The 12,671-nt window shown below is 36.6% G+C and overlaps 1 pseudogene; it reads left to right on the top strand.

Annotated features, from left to right (window-relative positions):
• Positions 1–10,375: 10,375 nt before the first annotated feature.
• On the top strand, positions 10,376–11,722 carry LOC145769338 (serine/threonine-protein kinase H1 pseudogene; annotated as a pseudogene).
• The last annotated feature ends 949 nt before the right edge of the window (positions 11,723–12,671 follow it).

The raw sequence follows: 12,671 nt of genomic DNA, 5'->3' as shown, positions 1-12,671 counted from the left end.
GTTTCAATTTGGAAGCTTTAAATAAAAGCCTTAGTTTAAATTCTAATGAAACGCCGATAATGATTTTCTCAAGGCTTGTAGATATTTACTTAACCATGCAATTACTTTGTTAAACATACCAATTTCAATTGGCTTTCTCTTGTTTCGACTCAAACCTATTGGTGTCTGTTGACAAGTGCTTTCGATTAATTGCAAGGTTTAAAAAGACAAAAGAAAGAGTGAAAACAAAGGCTGGAGCAGCTTTGGAATGAACGTGACATTATAAAACAATGGAGAAGTTTATAAGCTCATAATGCATTGGTGAAGTAACAATTGGCCGGCCAAGGTGGTTTTCATCTAAGCTGAAAGATCTTTGCCATCGACATGACTGGCTGCTTTTACGTCTTAATGACCGCTCTCGATACCGACATCGATTTTACAAAGTAATCCACTCACCACATTGTTAGACGAACAATAACGTGATTTCAAGAACACTCCTATTGTGGGAGATACTTTCTCGGTGGGCATTTTTTCATGACGTAATTCCTTGGTATTTTTTCCATGCTTGTATTCAACCCGCATTGTTGCATTTTCATTGGTGAATGTTATACTTGTCGGCTGCATAGCCGAGTGGTGAGAGCTCTTGTAAGGCACTGGAAAGCGTTGGTTTGACACCAATCAGGAGCATATGGCTGTGTGTGTGACACTTAAAGGCATGCCTGAAGGTGGACATGAATATCGGCTTCCTTGCCTTTCGTCCACTTAATCAAAATCATCAACCACCCGGTGTAAGCCTGGATACGGCAAAAATATTTCTTACAGTAGATGCCCAAGGTAGAAATTTTGTTACCTCATTTAAAAACAACTTCGTATTGGCAAATTTTACTGTACATTTTACACAGGCATGTTTTGGGCATTAGACCTTCACAGCATACGCGCTGCGATAAATCTGCACATTGAAGTCTTCACAAAGGTCAGACATTTACTTGTAACAAAACTGACAATATCCGAAACGAATAATTGGTTTGTTGCAGCCAATTAGAACGAAGCTCATGCAGCCTGTTGGCAGCAATCGAGTTAAATGCCTACTGAAACTAAAATACGTCCACACGGGATTCAATTAACCGAAAGCCCTAATCAAAGCAACCACAACATGTGAAAATAGAGTACCTCACTTGACTAAACATCAAGAAAAACTGCACTTTTGTGACAAATACCTAAAATATGATTATTAAGTCGTGCTTTAAAATGCAATCACTTGAACTTCGAGACTGTAATAAGATAATTCGTTGCCAATAATGTTTTAAGTCAACTTATTATGCTCTAATAATGCAGTGAGCAAAGAAATAGATATGAACAATCAAAGTGGACTGTACCAGGTAGGCTAAAGCATTTGTTGTTATAGAAAAGACGCAAATCACATTTATTGTTGTTTTAACGTCAACAAATGAATATGACGACAATTATTATCATCATCACAACTCACAGTTTAAACTCGTTCCTTGATTCCAATGGGCTTGGAACTCGTTTGGGGAGCACAGACATTAGTAAAGTTTAGATAGAACTTGACTTGCTAATCTGATTATAAGCTCACCATTCTTGTGGCCTGTGTGATAGCTAAAAGAACGGTCTTTGTAGCACATCTTCACCGAGCGGTTATTGATACAAACAACAATGAAATGCCAAACGCTCAAACTGAATTAAAGTCTGGCATGTTACTGGATATACAAATACATATTTGCATATAGGCTACGCAATGTGCCGAAAGAAATGGAATATTCCAGTAAAGTTAATCAGGCTACATGTAAACAAAACAATGGATATGCTGCAGCAAGACCTTAATGCAAAAAAACAATAACTTTCGGAAAAAACAACACTTTGCTAGTTGTAGCAATTGTGGTTCCTACTGTATGGTTTGGGTTAAATCATGCTACAAAAATATAAATATGTACCGATTTGACTTTAAACTGTAAATATCTCACATAAAAAATCCTAAGATTTCATTAGCGGCTACGTGTTTGTATTTTTTGTGTGCTGATTGTTTGCACCAGTAGGGTATAAATAGAACTTTTGGGTTTATTCTCATTGCAAATGAAGCCAAATTGAATTATTGTGAAGTAAAACTATTTTGCATCACAATGGATAATGGCGATCACATCTTTACAGAGAAAGTTGGCGTTGCAGCAAGAACATCCAACGAAACATCCAGTGTTGTAGGCCTACGTTGACGCCGTCAATTTGACGTCGTGAACTTTTTGTTGACGCTCAGGCTAGCGCCGTCAATATATTTTTTAGTTGACGCACGCGCTATGCATCATTTTTTGTTTTCATGGAAAATCTCGTTTCACACTAAGAGTTTCACAATGTATTCTGGCCAGCGCGACTGATCCGAATTACCCACTTTCGCGTTGGTTGGAATAGCTATCTGGAATACAATTATACAAGCGGAAGAAGTTCGCCAATTGGTGATCACTCATATCGTGAGTAGTATCGAGAACGAGGGATCAGAGAGAGAAAGCGAAAAATCAATGAATGTCATCGCGGTGGTTGAAGGTACTTTATTTCAAGAGCTCTATGCCACTGAAAAGAGCGATGTTGGTGCAGTGGACCTCGTTAAAAGATTTATATATGCTAAGCCATCACAGCACGCTTGGAACAGTGATCCCTTTCCGAGTAAACGTTTTCATGACTTGCTTTTGAAATACAACACACCAATACCATTCAGCGCTGCTGTGGAACGCATGTTTTCATTTGGAAAGGACATTATGCGTCCCAAACGCAGCAGATTGTCAGACAAACGTTTTGAAATGCTTGTGTTTCTACAAGGAAATAACTAGGCTAATATGCTAAAGCAGCTATAGTTGCAATACAGTCTCAAAACATAAAACCTGCTCTTTATTTATAGCTATTGTTAGCCTAAACTTGGTTGAAATACTTCTGTTTTGTGAGGCCCTGGCTAAAATAGCGCTACAAATTAGCGCTGACGCCGTCAATTTCGTTAAGAGCTTATGCAGTACTTTACGCCGTAAAGTTTTTAGGCAATTCGCGTTGACGCTGACGCCGTCAATTTATTTCATTGACGCGTACAACACTGGAAACATCTACCGCTAAACTCAAGGGTTTTACCAACAACAGATTTCTAGGGTCCCCCACCAACCAACCACAGGTAAAGTAGGCTAAAAACTTCCAGTCTTGTGTTTAACTTTTGTCTAACATGCAACATTTCCATCAAAGATGGCTATGCCATTGCCTAATTTTTGCATTGATACAATTTTGAAACATACCAATTAAACGTTTTCTCACAATGAAAGCCTTTGTTTTGTCACCAAATTTGCGATTTAGAAATTGATCATGAAATTACCCGAGCCATTTTTACAAATAATGATAAGCTTCTTGAAGTAGCCGAGGGCAAAATTGCAGAGCCAAAGCGTAGTCAATCTCTACTTTCTTGTGAAGTGGAGGCACAGAAAGTTGTCTATCCCAAGATGTGAAAATTTAAATGCAGACCAACTACCAAAAAAGAGTAAAGATCTTAAAAGTGAGATTTAGGATTTTTGTGAAGATCTTTTTTTGGATAGCTTTATAAGCCTCTACTCAGTGATAGCCTCTACTCAGTGATCGATTTCGAGTAATGGGTAGTACCAAATTTAAGTCATAAGTAGAGTAGACAACCGGAAACAGACATTGCCGTCGGCTGCAGCGTGGGTCAGGTGTACATCGGAAGGCGTACACCGATGCATAGCGCTCAAGTCCGCTTTCCCGCAATGCAGGGTAAAAATATAACAAACAAACAAACAAAGCAAGCGGTGATTTGGCTCAGCGGATAAGGCGCTCGCTTTCTAATAATGCAATTCTAGTTCGACTCCCGGCTCAAGCTGGTTGTTGAAAAACACCGCTCACCCAGGATGAAAAAATTGGGTGGGCGTAGTTCCTGAAGGAAAGGCGGCCGAAAAAAGGAACAAGCTACCCTACTCTCGTTAGCTCCGAAAGCTTAGTGTAGTGAGAACATTATCTTCTCATCCCCAGATGCTTAAATCTTGTATATTTACCTTTATAAAGTTCAAAATGCAATCGACAATAAATATGTTTGTATATTATTTAAGTTTAAAAAAATCAAGTTTTACAGTTGAAGGAAGGTGCCAATAAACTACATGATGCAATGGGGAGTATCGACCTCCATTAAGTTCCGAATCAGGCTAAACCAACTATGTGACGCGTTTGTGAGATCTACACGACCCTAATTTTAAGACTTTTGTAACTTATTGCTAGTTTTTATGAGGCCCTAATTTGAGCTAGAGCTAGCAGGAATTCATTTCAGGGCTTGTAGTTTTGCAGAGTTAAAATAATTATAAGATAACTTTCAAAAGTCGCGTAGATTGTAGCCGCAACTTCTATGTTATTAATGGCTTTTAATTTTTAAGCTTATAGAAAAAATTTGTAGGCTAATTCCGACAAGTAAAACTTGAAATAAGATGAATGGGCCACGTATTGGCCCCACGAAAGTTTATCTTTTCCTGGCGACCTTCCGCGCTCACCGGTTGAGAGGCGCTGGTGTAGACAATCACAGTTCATGATCGAATTATTATTAGCTGTAATTTTAAACTGATTTGATGCAATGCTTCAATTAAGTTAAAGAAAAGTTGTGGAATTGACAAAGAAATTTAAAAATTTTGTATTTCACCATGGCCACCTAAAGCTATGGCCTGATTTGTCACATTTTTCAGAAACTTCCAGGTTTTTCTAACTTTGGGCGAACGTTTAAATAAATTTTTCGAAAAATTAGATTTTTACGTTTTCTTTATTCTTTTCCTCAGATGACACAATAGGTTTTAACATCCTCACATGTTGAAAAACAAAGAAATTTTGATTTCGAAGGTTTTAGTCAGACTGTTAATTTTTCAATAACAGTCTGATTTTGCGTTTTTCAACTTACTTTTTCTCATTTGCTACTGCGTCCCCAAGACAACAAAAAAGTTTTATGTCATTAGGAAACCGCAAAAAGTAAAAACATCTCAAACAATGTCAGTCAAGCACTAGCAGTAGCTGTAATCAGAATCTGCAAAATGTGACAAATCAGGCCGCAACTCCAGGTGGCCATGATTTCACTAAAGCTAAAGCATCTCTAGCATCATAACATACTGCAAAATGCAGATATTTTTTTTATCTTTACATTAGGCTATGCATTGTTTCTGATGCATAATGCTTTTGTCTGAACATTTCAGTGTTTGAAAACGTTTCGGAATTTTTAAATAGTCTTTTGCAATATTGTTTTTTAAGCCTGTTTTTTTTCGTTTCAAAACAAAGTTATTTTGAAAAGGCTAATGTTGTGAGAAAATGAACATTTTTTTTATTGTTTAACATAATATATGTGTTGGTGGTATGCAGTGATGATTTTCAAGAAATTGTAAGGTTTTGTTGTTTTGGCGGTTTGTTAGATTTTAGGAAGCACAACATTGAAATGAAACAGATGATTTTATTTGCTATGACTTTCTGAGGCACAGCGAATAAATTGCATTCTCTTAAACTTATACCGTTGTGTTATTTTTAATCAAACCTAAATCAAATAAATATTTATACCGCTTGCTGATTGTATTCATTCAAAATCGATAGCAAACGTTTCCTCAATTGTTTTTTAAAGGCAGCTAAAGTGTTGAAATTTTGAAGTATTTTTACAATCGATCGATGTGATTTTACAAAATTTCCTTGCGTATTTTTACAAGCAGTAAAAGTCGTTATCTTCATACCTAAGTGTTGTTTTTTCCAAACATTCAAATTCAGCAACTGTGCACCATATTTTTTCAAGACGAAATAGCTTGTTTGGTTGAAATCACAGATTTTAGGAGAGAAAATAAAAGTTGTTTGGTTCTAGACACCACTGAAGGCGCTTGTCCTCGGAAGGCGTGGAACGCCCTCCCTAATATCGAACTAACACTGTGCAACCGACAGCGTTAAGGTGATATAGATCACATGAGCAAATCATCGTGTCGAATAGTTTACTGCAAGAAAAACATGACTGAAAGTGACAATTTCAAGCATAAGAAAAATGGCTTAGTGCTCACTAGCGTTTATCTTTTATATATTTTTTAGTCTTTAGCCCAGTGGTTTTTAAACTTTTTGAGACACGCTTCCCTTTTCCAATTCTAACAAAACTCGCGCCCCACCTTGTTTCAAAATCCAAAAACAGCAGAACAGCAATTTATTTCCAGATATACCTGCAACTATTTCCAGGTATTAATGCAACTTATAAGTTGCATTAATGCGAAGGATGTAACTTTTTTGTGGATACCTAATGTTTAATTTGGGGATTAGTAGCAGATAATACACATCTCAAATTGGCTTCACATTCAAGTTTGTTTCTAGATTTCGTCTTTATGTTCACGAGAGTTGAAAAACCATTTCGCACAAGTAAGTGGGTGAAAATGGAAGAAGTGTGCGTATAGCCACAGCATCCACACTCACAGTAGCATCCACACCACAGCATCCACAGTAGCCACAGCATGTCCCTTGCAGTAGAATTTCATTTTAGCTTCAAGAATCCCTCTTGTAAATTGTGCGGAAGAATTTTCTCATTTAGACGAAAGGGATTTCTTGTCATCTGCCATTCTGGAAGCTCGGTGTCACCCAAGTCTAGAAATAGCGTTCAAATTTATGTTTCAAAAGTTGAAGGTGGCACTCCACTTCGAACTGAAGCTCGCCCTTCAGTTCAATTTAGTTTTTCTCAATGACAGTATCACGGTTGGAAAATGAAGCTGAGTTTCCTTTTTGAACTCGACGATGCCACAGCCCCAGTTTTGCTATGAAAGCCTGGATGGCATCATAGTCTTTGATGCAATTAGTATTCTTGCCCTGCTGGAGCAGATTTAAATTATTAAGGGCTTCGAAAATGTCTACGATGTAGGCCAACTCAACGATGCCAAATTCCGAAAGACGCTTTTTGAACTACAACTTCCGCTGACGACGATTGGCAAAAGCACTCGCTACTTGCAGTCTTGATTTTTTAAAGGAGTCTTTCTTGCATTGGAAAAAAGCTAAAAATTTACTTTAGGCCATTGGTCAAGCTGTTTTTTTTTTAAGATGACTCTGCGAACGAGTTGGTCTCAAACCGTCGTTGCTCAGATTTTAAAATCATATGACGCATTGTGGTACAACTTGGTCATTTACTATGGCATCTATAAAGCCATACTTCAGATAATTTTTGTCATACTTTCTCTTTTTCTCCACTCATTTTATGTCAATAGAACTGATTAATTAAAAATAAACCTAATTAAATCCATGCTAAAATTAAAAAAAAATAGTTTACGTATGGTACTATTGTAGAAGTGGGGAATGGGGATACTGTTGTACTTCTAGCCTCTGTCACTTTTGTTGGTCAGTTGTTGCCATTATTATTACAACTTTACTAAAGCTCGAGGCTGTTGTGTCAGAAAGCCGTTGTGTTAGGAGAGTTGAGGTGTCGTGCAAACATTTAGCAACGTCTAAAACATTACTAAGAATGCGAAATGTGACAACAACATGCTCTACAAACACAGTGCCACTGTAATACAAAGTTTCATTTTCAACAATCGACTGTCCAGAGTAGTTGTAAAGACATGTTTAGTCATACTTCATGCCGAGTTTTTCAATTTCTTGCGCCCCCCTTGTGAGCTTCATGCGCCCCCCAGTTTAAGAACCACTGCTTTAGCCCTTTCTAGTCATAGGGTACTTTTCTACTTTGGTTAAAACCGGCGGCAGATCCGTGGTTGTACACAATATTTTTGTGTAGTGTTTAGGTCAAAATATTCATACGCGTACGGCGGAGTGTCAGTCCCGTCTACAATGTTGCGCAACTAATGTGAGTGCAAATGTTGCTCTGCCAATACATGTAAAAAAGATTTTAAAATTTTGATTAACTTTTCTTTTTGTTTGAATGGCATACACAAGACACAAAAAGTCTTCTCAGAAATGTCAAAAAATAAGCAACATCGTTTTCAGAAACACTCACAAAACTTTTTTTGCCTCTAGCAAAGATTAAGCAGCTCAATCGGCAATCTCTATAAAGTAGTAAAACTACAGGTGTGAAACTATTCTGAATTTATTGCAAAAGAAGCAGCTTAGAAAGAAGATTATAGGCCTGCCTCAAAAATTTAAATACGCTTTTCTGCAAAGTAAAATATTAAAAAATGTTTGAAGTAAAAACTTTGGCGCAAAGCTTATTGTTGAACAAGTTTTAATTTCAAAGAAAAGATTTCTAAACGCTGAGTATAAATATCTGAAATGCAGAGATAGTCGCAAAGGAGTGGACTAAAAAATTATCCAAATGCAGAACAATACACGAACAATGGAACATCTTTATCGTACACATCGCTTTTAACCAGGAACCTGTTTGTATTGTGCTCGATAAGGTAGATCGATGGAATTGCAGTTTATGTAAGCGTTCAGATAACTAATTATGCTAAAAAGTATCTAGATGCAAAGTAGTTTGAGTAATAAAGCGTCTCTTACCCCTCCCCCCGTTTTACAAACGCAAATTAATATTTAAGCTGAAAACAAAATTTTACAACTTAGCTAAAGTTCAAAAACATGAATTAAAGTTTTATAAACATAACGTTGTCATATTCTTAACTTTTAAATGCTGACATTTACACAACAACTTAGTCTTGACTTATTACCCAACAATCAGTTTCAATATAGCAACAGCATGTTTAGCAGAAACGTGCAAAACTGTTCAGGAACATGCAAATAACACAAAAACACATGTTACACTGAAAAAAAAAAAATCTATTATGCAGGTAATAATTATTATTACCATAACAGTCGATGTAATTCTAAATAAAATTATTGCACACGTACACGATAATATTCCGTTGGATAATGATGAATAATGATAACGGATAAGGATAATTTCTGGTAAATGACTTATAGTGTTTTTTCTGTCAAGTCATATCATTCCAAAACTAAACCAAAGCACGATACTGATTCAACAGTTTAGCAGCTCGAGTGTACAAAGCAGAAATAAAATAATTTCCTTCCAGTAAATCATCTCAGTTAAACATCAGTTCAACATCAAATGACAACGCGTAGATGCTGTCAATGATGATGATAATGTTGATTTTATATTGTTATTGGTCTTTCATGGTTTCCTACGTTTTTCAAATTTTTTTATTGTTTGGTCTTTTTAACAGTTTTTTGATAGAAAATTACACTTTTTTATGCCATTTTTTTCTAGATAATGCCGCAATAGTTAATAAAATTCTTAATTTAAACGTGGTTCAAATAAATTTAAATTGCAATTCAAATCTTGAAAAGACTTTCTCAATCCGCAGAAGACAGTTTTTAATGGAATCTTTAAACTTTGTAAAGACGAAGTTATTTCGAAGTGGAGCTAAAAAGCTGTTTTGAAAAAACAGTAACTTACTTGTTTACAGGAAAACTTTTTCTGTCGGAAAGTATCATAAACATGTGCGGTTTGGATGAATTGCCAACAGAATTACCACTGAAAATTAGTCACAAGCAAATTGCTGGCTTACGAATTTAATACACGTGTTCTATTGTTCTCACCCAGACTTAAAAACAACCTTTTTCCGATTCAATTCGTTGGTAATTGTAAGTAGGCTACTAAGTAAATTGTTTGATCACATGTGCTGTTGTTGCGATTTACTGTTGATACAGCAGAAATTAAACAAGACCAAATTAAATGTCGAGCAACAATAGTTTGATCTGATTTAGAAAAGTTTCCAGTTGTTTAAACTAAACACAAGAAAACGAATTTCATTTGGTTGATGAATTTTGTTTATCTTTGTTGTGTAGATTAGAGATTGACCTATGTCTGTTCCTCCTCATTGTTTCTGTCTTGTCTTGATTCATTGTTCATTTGTTTTTGTCTCTGACTCAATTGTCGAGTTATTTGTTTAGAATGAGTAGTATGACGCCATAAAGTGGAAGACAATGACCAATCAATCATTATTTTTAAAGTCTCGGAGTTGATTTTTCGTTTGTAAATCTAAAAAAATGTCCACATTCGGTTCTTTGGTTCATCGTTGTAGGTTGCCGAATCATAATGTTTTTCAATACCGGTACCGGTGTTGTAAGAAGCAATTAAATGTCATCCTTTTCTCAACGTGGCTGGAAAACATCAACATACGTATAATTTGTAACTAGGCTACAACTCCCGAAAGAACATTTGAATTAATTCACACTAGATATATCTTACAGAAGTTGGTTATTGTTTTTGTGTGGTTCTTCTAAAAAAAATTAATATTTAAATTTGTTATTTACGATGTTTAGAGCAATTTTGATTAAATTTAAGCTTTTGAAACTACGTAGCCTACATGTTTATTGCTGTTTTCAAAGATATCTTTAACAAAGACACCAAACACTTTAAGCTTTCCAAACATTGGTACCACATTGCAACATCCCTATGGGCTGTGGAACAAGTAAGAAGTTTCCTGACAAACTACAGAATGAGAAAAAGAACCCCAAGTACATCAGACAAATATCCACCTTGTTGAAAAAGGAAAAATTTCATCCAAAAGTTGTTGTAAAATACGACATCAAGGCTTTGGTCGGCCGTGGCAACTTCAGCAAAGTCGTTCAAGCGGAACGCAAAGGATCAAGGGAACTCTTTGCCATCAAGGTGGTGGACATGACAGACACCATAGCTCGAAACTTTTGCAAATCCGAAGTCCAAGTTTTGAGCAGAGTGAGACACAAGTATATTGTGCAACTTACTGAAGTCATTAAAGCCTCAAGCACGTCCTATATTGTGATGGAGTGCGCCACAGGAGGGGAACTTTTCCACAGGATCATGGCTCGCGGAAGTTTTTCAGAAAGAGACGCTGTGCAGATTTTACAAATGCTTTTAGAAGCTGTGGATTACTTGCATTCACTTGGCATCACACACAGAAACTTAAAACCGCAAAATTTGTTGTATTACCATAAAGGCAACGACTCAAAAATCTTAGTCACTGATTTTGCTTTTGCCTCATGGCGGAGCTCCGGCAATGACATTACAATGACAAAGATTTGCGGGACTCCTGAATACATTGCTCCGGAAGTCTTGATGAAGAAGCCATATACAAGTGCGGTAGACAATTGGGCAATTGGTGTGATTACTTATATATTGCTAAGCGGTATTATGCCGTTTGAAAATGATAATCTGCAACAGCTTTATAAAAATATCATCAGTGGAAACTACACTTTTTGTGGCAACCCTTGGCCAAAAGTGTCAAAACCGGCAAAGAGCTTTGTTTCGTCTTTTCTTTCGGTAAACCCCGATAAGCGTATGAATACGCGACAAGCACTTCAGCACCCTTGGGTTGTGAACTACTCCGCGCAATCAAACACAAATCTACACAGATGCATTTCACAAAATCTTCTTCGAAGAACTGCTTCTCCATACAGCGACGGGTCTTCCGTAATCTCGGACCGTTCATTGCGATCACAACATCGAGCATTTATAGCAAAAGAACTTAATGATATATTAAAAATGTATCATTAGCAGGTGCACTGAACATAGATTTCCAAGATAGCAAAATCTGTCATTTTTACATTGATTCAACGTCTTTAGATGTTGAATCAACGTAAAAATAGCGAATTTTGTTGTCTGAGTTGTTGGTTTCCAAATTATTGTGACACAACAACTTTCCATAAAGATTTGGTCGCAGAGCAAAGCTCTTCTTCTTCTAAGGTCTTTAAAGATTTTAATTGAGCAAAAGGAAAAGCAAAAAGCAACACACTAAACTGATAAAATAAAAATGTTGTTGATCTATATCAGGGATCACCAAACTTTTTTCTCTGAGGGCCGGATTGCTGCGAGATTAAAAGCTGCGGGCCGGATGGAAATTGCGAAAAAAATATACAACTATTTAGAATCTCCATTGACTTGAATTGAGCACAATAAATAAGCAAGTCAGGGGTGGAATAGCAAAGTTGTGATAAAAATCAAAAGGTTGCTGGTAAAGTTATCCCCTGCTGTGATACATTACAGGGCATCGTGCTCTTGAAAAAGCATTACATCTTTCCAAATTTGACCTAGGCTGTCCCCATTTGTGGTGGCCTAATGATAAAAACAGAGCACCAACATGTAGGCTGCCTGGTGGAAAAATGTACAGATTCAACATACAACAACAAACTATAGGCTAAGAACGAACAATTTTAACAAAGAAGTGTCTATTACACAAAAAGGCAAAGCCAAAGACGGTTGCTAATGCCAAGGGAAGCACATGTACAGAATTATTGTAGTGCAGCTGCAATTTCGGCAGCACGTGGCGGGCCTGATGAAATCAGTTTGCGGGCCGGTTCTGGCCCGCGGGCCGTAGTTTGGTGACCCCTGATCTATATCATTAAAAATATAAAATTTGATGTTCAAATTTAGTGTGGTAGTACTCACTGATATTTTGTTGTTTTTATATCTTACTACGCATTCATTTCGATCATTGATAAATGTAAGAGAAAATACTCTACAAACAGTTCTATGCTTACGTCCTGTTTTGCGTAACGTCAAACGTCTACGTCAGCTACACCATAAACTTTGCGCTTGTCTTTAATTAAGTTTATTTCTGTGCGCTAAGCGCCAGTATTTATAACTCACACCCAGACAAAGCCCGAAGTATCTGTTATACGTCATTGTGATGTCATTGTTTGACGTTAAATCGCATTTTAATACATAAGAAAATATTATTTTTCACATGCAGACAACCTTGCAAAGTTTACCG

The sequence above is a fragment of the Aplidium turbinatum genome, chromosome 4 (genome assembly GCF_918807975.1).
Source record: "Aplidium turbinatum chromosome 4, kaAplTurb1.1, whole genome shotgun sequence".
Lineage (NCBI taxonomy): Eukaryota > Metazoa > Chordata > Ascidiacea > Aplousobranchia > Polyclinidae > Aplidium > Aplidium turbinatum.
Note: the sequence above shows the minus strand (reverse complement) of the source record. Positions and strands in the feature narration are given on the sequence as shown.